The sequence below is a fragment of the Podarcis liolepis genome (genome assembly GCF_965112155.1).
Source record: "Podarcis liolepis genome assembly, chromosome: 2".
In the NCBI taxonomy this organism is placed as follows: Eukaryota; Metazoa; Chordata; class Lepidosauria; order Squamata; family Lacertidae; genus Podarcis; species Podarcis liolepis.
In genome coordinates, this window is record NC_139555.1 from 32715430 (window position 1) to 32723746 (window position 8317).

At 40.6% G+C, this 8317-nt stretch overlaps 1 protein-coding gene across 1 annotated transcript in view; it reads right to left on the reverse strand.

Annotated features, from left to right (window-relative positions):
* The window catches only part of ABCC3 (ATP binding cassette subfamily C member 3), a 79088-nt gene extending 72951 nt beyond the window's left edge, over positions 1–6137 (reverse strand). Inside the window, exons 1-3 of the mRNA XM_083487106.1 lie at positions 5620–6137; positions 4787–4952; positions 2679–2831 (exon numbers count right to left, since the gene is read on the reverse strand). The gene's annotated coding sequence lies outside the window, so the exon portion shown is untranslated. The remainder of the gene's footprint in view (positions 1–2678; positions 2832–4786; positions 4953–5619) is intronic.
* Between the last annotated feature and the right edge of the window lie 2180 nt (positions 6138–8317).

Genomic DNA, 8317 nt, shown 5'->3' on the forward strand with positions numbered 1-8317 from the left:
CCCCCTCCTTTAGATGGCCAAGCAGGGAGACTTGGGCTCACTGGGCCCAATTTTCACCACTCCGCATCTGAAAGGAGAGAGCAAGTTTTCAGAGATAATTGCATGTGCAAGGTAAATCACAACAAGTTGAGTCTCCCTACCTTTGCACATAACTTTGTGCAAATATGTGTTTATGCTGTGAAATGTATGAAACGGCCTTAAGGCACAAAAGCACTGTATTTCAGCGGGAGAACTTTGTGCACCTTCAGTCACCTAGAAACGTGTTTTAGAAAGACAGAAAATGCAATTATTGGGTGGTGGGGACAACAATACTCTTCATTAACAGACTGACATAAATTCCAGAATAATGGAAGAAAAAAACGATGAGGACAAAAAGGCAAGAGCAAGATCTAATGGGAAGTGTATGTGGAAGGAAATTCATAGGTGTGAAATTCATATGAAACTGCAGTATATAGAGTCAGACCATTGGTTCATCTAGCTCAGTGCCTGCCACCAGCTCTCCAGACAGGTATTTCCCAGGCCTACCTGTAGATGCCAAGACTGGCTGAACCTGGAACCTTCTGTACAAAAACCATGTGCTCTGGCAGAGAGCCACAACCCTTTGCAATTGCCTTGTTGAAAGAGCACAAAGTTGAGCAAGCACATATATATTTATGTAAGTTGTGGGAATGTTTGAGTCAAGATCCATGTTAGATCCGGGATACTTTCTAATCAGACGAACAATTAGGAATGGCCTAAAAATGTTTTAGAAGCTCCATTTTACATTTATGAAGAAAATATTGGACAAATCTATTGGATGTAGTCAATCTTGCATCTATCTAAGGAAGATGCATTTGACATTTATATCTGAGGGCACTTCTGGTGCTATGAATGAAACAATGCAGAACGATCACTGGGCATAGCTTTGCCTGCCTTTGAAGACAGCATCGCCTTCACGATGATTAATATGGAAAATCCCAATGGAATTAGCAACATCGCAGAGCATTTTAACTTTCAACCTTTTTTATTACTGAAAGTGCATTCTTCCTATTGCAAGTGATAATCAAACTGCCAACTGGCAGGTGGTTGCTTTTGGCAATATCTAGACTTTTAATATCTTCAGTTTTGTGGTACTTTCCGAACTTCTCTTTTCCCCTTTCCTTTTTAGTAGCAAATGAGCTGGCTTTCCCCCTGCTTTCTAACACTGCTTTGAGATGATTCGTGAATGCTGTCTCAAAGTAAACCTGAAGATTCAAAGGCGACTGTTGCACCTCAACAGTGCAAGAAGAAGTGCAAGAGCTCGGGAGGGCTGCTTTTCTTATGTTTTACCGAAGTGTTGTATATAGTATCTTGTGGTTTTGTTTTGCCTGTTTTACTACCACTTTTAAAACCAGTGTCCTGGTTCACATAACATTTCCAAGCAAATATGTGGGTTTCTGGAGAGCAGCTCACAAGCACTTTGCTCCTACCTGGTTCGTTTTCCTCCTGCGCTGTAGCATACTGAGTGAAGCCAAGCCAATGTTTAGCTTATCCTGTCACCCAGCTGGGAACTTGTGGTTAAGCTTTCTCTGCAAGGTTTGCTCCTGGTAAGTGAGGTGAGAGCTTAACGACGAGCCCAGTTCAGACAGCTGTGAGCTCCTCTCTGAGAGCCTGCATGTCAGGATGAGCTGATTTGTCAATTTTGGGTTCAGTCAGTTTCTCATTTTTCCAGCCTTGTTGAATTCTCCACATCAGTTGTATACCTCAAGAACATTCTTCAGCATATTAGTATGATTTTTCCCTAATATACATATATTTTTCTTTATACACAGATTTTTGCAGAGCTCGTTTCCCAAATATAATGTATGTTATTTTCACTCTTGTGCATATTTATACACACAATTCTTTAAAAATACATTTTTTAACACATTGCTTGCTCGGATAACTGCATTGCAAAATTTGTAGAATTGTGAATTTCAAAGTTGCGTTTTGGTTCCCATATTGTTCTGGAAAGTACAAATCTGGCAGCTTAGCCTTTAAATGTTAACTGAATCAAATTTCTCCCCCACCTAGCTGCATGTTTAAACAGTCATGATGAGTCATAGTGTGGCTCACCATGTTGCATAAACCAAGCTAGTGATTAGTAACCCTCTAATTTTTGCCTTTAAGTTGATAGCAATCCAACTATACAGGATGATCACATTACGTAACCTCTGAAGAAATCCATGGAATTTTGTCACACTGTGCCAAGAGCTTCTGGATGAAGAAGAGGAAGAAGAGTTTGGATGTGATATCCCGCTTTATCACTACCCGAAGTAGTCTCAAAGCAGCTAACATTCTCCTTTCCCTTCCTCCCCCACAACAAACACTTTATGAGGTGAGTGGGGCTGAGAGACTTCAAAGAAGTGTGACTGGCCCAAGGTCACCCAGCAGGTGCATGTGGAGGAGCAGAGACGCGAACCCAGTTCCCCAGATTACGAGTCTATCGCTCTTAACCACTACACCACACTGGATCTCTTTCACTGCCCTGTAAGGTAAACTACCGAACTACTCAACTTGATCTGGGTTGACTTTGCCCATCTTAGATGATCTTTGGATCCTTCCAGGCATGAGAAAATATAAAGGGGGATTCCTGCTCCAGCTGAGCTTTGTTAGAGAGCATCAAGGTATTTCTGTGCTCACGTATGATCCTCTTTTCTTTGGTTATTCTCTGATCCTACCTTCTGGTTTGTGCTTTGGTCCTGACGTGCTCTTCAGTCCTGCTGACTGTTTCCAGTGTCAAGTCTGCCAAGCAGTCACAGAGAAGCACACAAATCTGCAAACATGTTTCCTCTTGCTGTTGATTTTGTTGTCTCTTAAATTCTGGAGAAATTCTGAAATACCACATTGTATGGACAAAAATAGACCCTGGTTAGTCATAACCTGTTAAACAAGAGTTCAAAACAATGTCTTGACAGCTGAATTACACCGCTGAACTTCATGGGATAGGAGGACAGAGCTGACACAAGTTCCAAATGAACTTGAGGCTGTAGGCCAGTGGCCGTAGGCCCAGAAAGTAGGACACAGAATTGGAGATTTTTGGACATAAAATCCAATATGGTCTACAAACAAGATAATCTCACGTTTGCTCAGAAGATCACGTACTTTCTTTTTTTAAAAAAATAGGCTGCATTACTGTTCCATATGCTCACATTAGTATAGTGGTATATACCAATGTTCAGTCAAATATCCATGCTGAGTGCTAAATTAACCACTCAACTGACACACAATTCTGAAACAGAATTTGATTGGAGAACTGAACAGAGTGTTTTGTTATACAGTAACTGCTATGGCAGGGGTAGGGAGACTTCAAGCCTGTGGACTGAATGAAGCCTCTCTCTTCAGCCCTCAGAACTCTGCTCAGGCCACATCCCTTAATGGGACCTCCAAGGTAGCAAATGATTACCTGAAAAAAAATCCAAGGCAATCAAGCCACATAAAGTAAATGGGCTGTATCCAACGTGCCTTGGCAGTGAGCTCCTGCACAACCAAGTTTCTGTTTAGGTGGAAGCCAGGTATGCTTAATTAGATTTCTACATTGCGACAAGTAGGTGTATTTTTGCTGGTTGCTAGGTGACAGAACTGAAAGCAAATGAGAACAGGCATTTATCTGGTACAATATTTAGATTCTACCTTTCTTTAAAAACACTAAAGGCAGCCTGTGGTAACGTAATAGAAAACCATGTATTCAAAACAATAAAAATCAAAGAAACATCATGTGTATTTGGAGAAAAAAGCCACAACAAACTGGGGGGGGGGGGGCGGAATCATAGCCCAAAGGCTTTCCTGGAAAGTCAGGCTTGGGCTACACACCGAAAGGTCATCCATGTGATGGATATTGGGAACTATTCCTAGAAAGTGCTCCACAACTAGGGATTGTATCCAATAAAGTCCCATCACCACAAGGTCTTCTGCTTCCACAGTGGGGTTTTCTCTAGCTCACCTCAACAAACATTCTCCTTGCTCCTTCCAAATCAGTTTTGGGGGCTTCCCCAACCCTCTGGAGCAGATTTGGGGGGCACACTGTGAGTGGAGGGGGGGAGTGTTGTTGCACAGGTGGAAGTCCTTGAACTAACGGTATGACTTTGTTAGATGCAGCTTACAGCGCTGCAGCTGAAAAGTCTATCCCATCTTCCCACTGTACTTTGGGTGGCAGAATAGCCAGCTTCCTCCTTTCTTCTTCTGTTAGATCACAAACACAACGAACCCGTCTGTTCATGGAAGGGAATATGGGATCTAACCCCTACCCAAGGTAAATTCAGTTGTACCTCCTAGCCAGCAAAATTGGAAGTCCATGTTAAACAATGACAAATAAATTGATTTGTCATTGTTTAACATGGACTTCCAATTTCCTGTACATTAATTTCGGAGCCATTATCTCTTACTTATTTTTCTACTTACAGTTTTGGGAGGATGGGAGGAGAGAATGAGAAAACAACAATGAATTAGCACTTTAAGCTATCCTGAAAACAGGTTTGGACTTCCACTTCACTGGCATAACAATATATACACAGTTAATAAGTTTCTAAAGGAAGATTTTGGAATAGCTTTTAACCATGGACTTCAGTGAATTATTGTCTTTGCAGAAACCAGAGGGTAAAATTCCCCACAAAGTCAACACCCATGGTTTTAATCTAGAACAAACTAAGACAGCACTTGCCAACCTGACACGCTTCAGATGTTTTAGTCCAAAGCACTTGGAGGGCACCAAGTTGAGGAAGGCTGTCTTAAGGCAATCGCAGTGCTCATCTCAGTTACTTGTCCCCCTCTAATTTCATTTCATATAGACCTTTAGGTGTGTCCATTAAAAATGGTGCATTATTTTGATGACTATGTTGTGGACACAGCACTGGGCCTACAGGCACTGAATATATCGTTACATCCAATTTTGCCCATAAAACACTGCAGACTGCAGGGAACAGTGCACCATTGGGCTCCACCTCTCAAAGGAACATCTGTTGCAAAAGGACATCAACAAACAAAACACCTGTCAGTCATGTGCATGCCTCCTGCTAGGTAAAACTCAAAATTTACATTTACATTAAATGTCATTAGCGCAGAAACTTCCTACGATGCCATTATCCTTACAAAATGCTTCCCCTTCCCTCTGCCCTGCCCCTAGTTTTCAAAACTGGACTGAAGAACAACAGACACCGTAAAGGAGCAAGATGAATTCTAAATACTTTCTTAGGACTGCATCTAACAGGCCGTTAGTTGCCACAGCACTGAGAAAAATAAATTTGGCTGTTATGAAACCTCTTAAAGATGTTTGATCCAGAAGAGGCCATTTAAAAGAAGCTGCTTATAAAGGCAGAACATCTCCAAAAGACACACAGCCATTTATCTCTGTTTTTGTTTTGTTTTTTTGTTTCCTGAGTTGTAACACTGCTTCCTGTAGTTGTTTTTTTTTTAAAATCTAAATTAATTTAGACTGGCTATGCCATATAGAGGTATCCAGCTTTCAAATGTCATATTGGAATGCTTTCCTTATTCATATTCAATGTAAATGTACACTGCTTTAATAATAATGGCCCACATTTACCTGTTTTAGGTGCATTTAATAGAAAACAGTGCTAACCAACATAGCCTAACACAAATGCACAAAAGTAGCTGGGTACATACTGTTCTCTTGGGTGCACGGCTGCATTCAGTTCATGCTCCTGATGTGCACAGAAAATCAGAAGAAACTCCAACATGATAACTGAATTGGATACATTGGAGGTCCATAAGTGAGCAATCTCTCAGGTTACAATATAGTTCACTTTGACTCCAGTGTATGACAGAGGCACGCCAGTCTAGTTGGATCACTGCTATAATGGACTGGCCAATGTTCTGTCTAGCTCTTCATTCTGCTTTTGCCGTTAATCTAAAGAGTAAACACTTCAAAGGAAACATAAATAAATTAGATGTTCTTCAGTGACAATCTGAGATTGAGAAATCCCTCCTACCAACCATTTTGTTCAATCAGTGGGCAAATTTCAGTAGGTTTGGTCTATTTCCCACCCTCAAAGATCAATAGTTAATTCACATTGGATGGAAGCATATTTCCTTCTATTTTAAAAAAGTACTTTTGTTAATTTGGCTCATTGACTCCCAAGTTTGGAGAAAGACCAAGTTCATTTTCTTCCTGCCTGTCATCACATTCAAATGATTCTATTATACATCTATCTAGTCAGGCATTGCTTTTCTAAGCTAAAATTTGCATAACTCTAATTCTAAGATATTAGGGCCTTTGCTTATTAGCACTAGGACTTAATGGTTCCTTTTATTAAAAGCATGCCTTCCATTTTCATTATTAAAAAGCTGCTTTGGAGGCTGCTCTGACATCTTGTGATATATTTCTTTAAATATATACTTACAGCATAAACATTCAGTGAAACAGACTATTAAATATATTGTTAATTAGACATATCATCAATTGTGCACATGTGGGTGTTGACAGACAGCGTCAATCTAATTCACTTGACATAGATATTGGCTGACACCTCCAGCTCCTTGTTGGTCTTAATTTTAGCATCTGTGCATGAAGTGGAAGGGAACACTTTTCCAAGCTAAGCACTCACTTCGTAACCTAATGGATATTTGCTGAAGATTAAATAATAATAATAATAATAATAATACAGTAACAACCCTGGGCCACAAGATCACTCATTATGAAAGCCAGAATGCTGTATTATAAAAAGGTAAAGGGACCCCTGACCATTAGGTCCAGTCGTGACCGACTCTGGGGTTGCGGCGCTCATCTCACTTTATTGGCCGAGGGAGCCGGTGTACAGCTTCTGGGTCATGTGGCCAGCATGACTAAGCCGCTTCTGGAGAACCAGAAAAGCACGGAAATGCCGTTTACCTTCCCGCCAGAGCAGTACCTATTTATCTACTTGCACTTTGACGTGCTTTCAAACTGCTAGGTGGGCAGGAGCAGGGACTGAGCAACGGGAGCTCATCCCATCGCGGGGATTCGAACCGCCGACCTTCTGATCAGCAAGTCCTAGGCTCTGTGGTTTAACCCACAGCGCCACCTGCGTCCCATGCTGTATTATAGAAATGGAAATATAAGCTATGCTTAAGTATGAATGACTGGAGCACACTCTAGGAACAATCAAAGGCACTGTATATAACAAGAGAGACCTTCAAAAGAATGGTTAAGAATGTGGAACATTTTCCTGGAAGTATCATCACCATCATTTATTATTTATAAAGTGTCTAATAGGCACTAGGTGCTGTATAGAATTCATAGCCAACACAGAGACCCCTCACAAAGGCTCGTTACACGAAAAGCATGGAACACCAGCATGAAAGAAGAGGGGAGTTTGTGCTACCCAATGTTGCTGCCTACTCTCGCCTCTTTGTTCACATTCCCCTCATCCCTTCCAGCCTCATCTCTTTCTCACATTGCAGTCATCATCAGAGTGTCACGTACCTAGTGGTAAACTAGTGCATTCATTATTATTATTTTTTAAAAAATGTTTATTTCCCTATGCCATCAGTATAAAGTAATTGCAAAATATCCCATAAACTATAACCTGTTTCATTTTTTTTTTTACAATCAAGTGGTGTATAAATTTTATGAACCAAATAAAGAAACTATACACAGGGAATGTCTTATCAGTGCTTATCAATAACTTCCTACCTTTTACAGCACAACTCAATAAAATGTTAATATTAGCAGGTACCAAGTAGCTGTCACTTGGTACAGACATTGCCTGTTAGCTGTGTCTGCATTACATTCTTGATAATATATATACCAATCGGGGTGTGTGTGGGGGGGCACAAGTTGCATGTTGTTGTGTGTCAGTGCAGAATGACTCTGTAAGTACAGAACTGGATTGCAGCTCATGGCTGTGCGGCGGGTCTGGATGTGAAATTATGGTTCCCATCATCTTCATCATCTTTTTTTTTCATTTAAATTGTACCGATTCTGTACATGTTTACTCAGAAGTAAATCCCATTGGATTCAACATGGCTTTTTCCCAAATGAATGTGTGCACTATTTCAGCCTTAAGAGTGTTTAAAGGGCATATAATTTTTTTAAATTTTTTTTTTACAACAATGTTGTAAGGTAGATCAGTTTTATCAGGCCACATTGCAGATTATGTCAGCGTGCTAAGATTTGTCTAGCTCACCTTCTATGCCAGAGCTAAGCATTTGAACTTGGCGCTTCCTGGTTCACAATTTAGTGTTTTCCTGTGCATACCTACTCATAATAATAATAATAATAATAATAATAATAATGGAAGTTTTAAATGTTTGATGTTTTATCATGCTTTAAATATTCTGTTGGGAGCTGCCCAGAGTGGCCGGGGAGGCCCGGCTAGGTGGG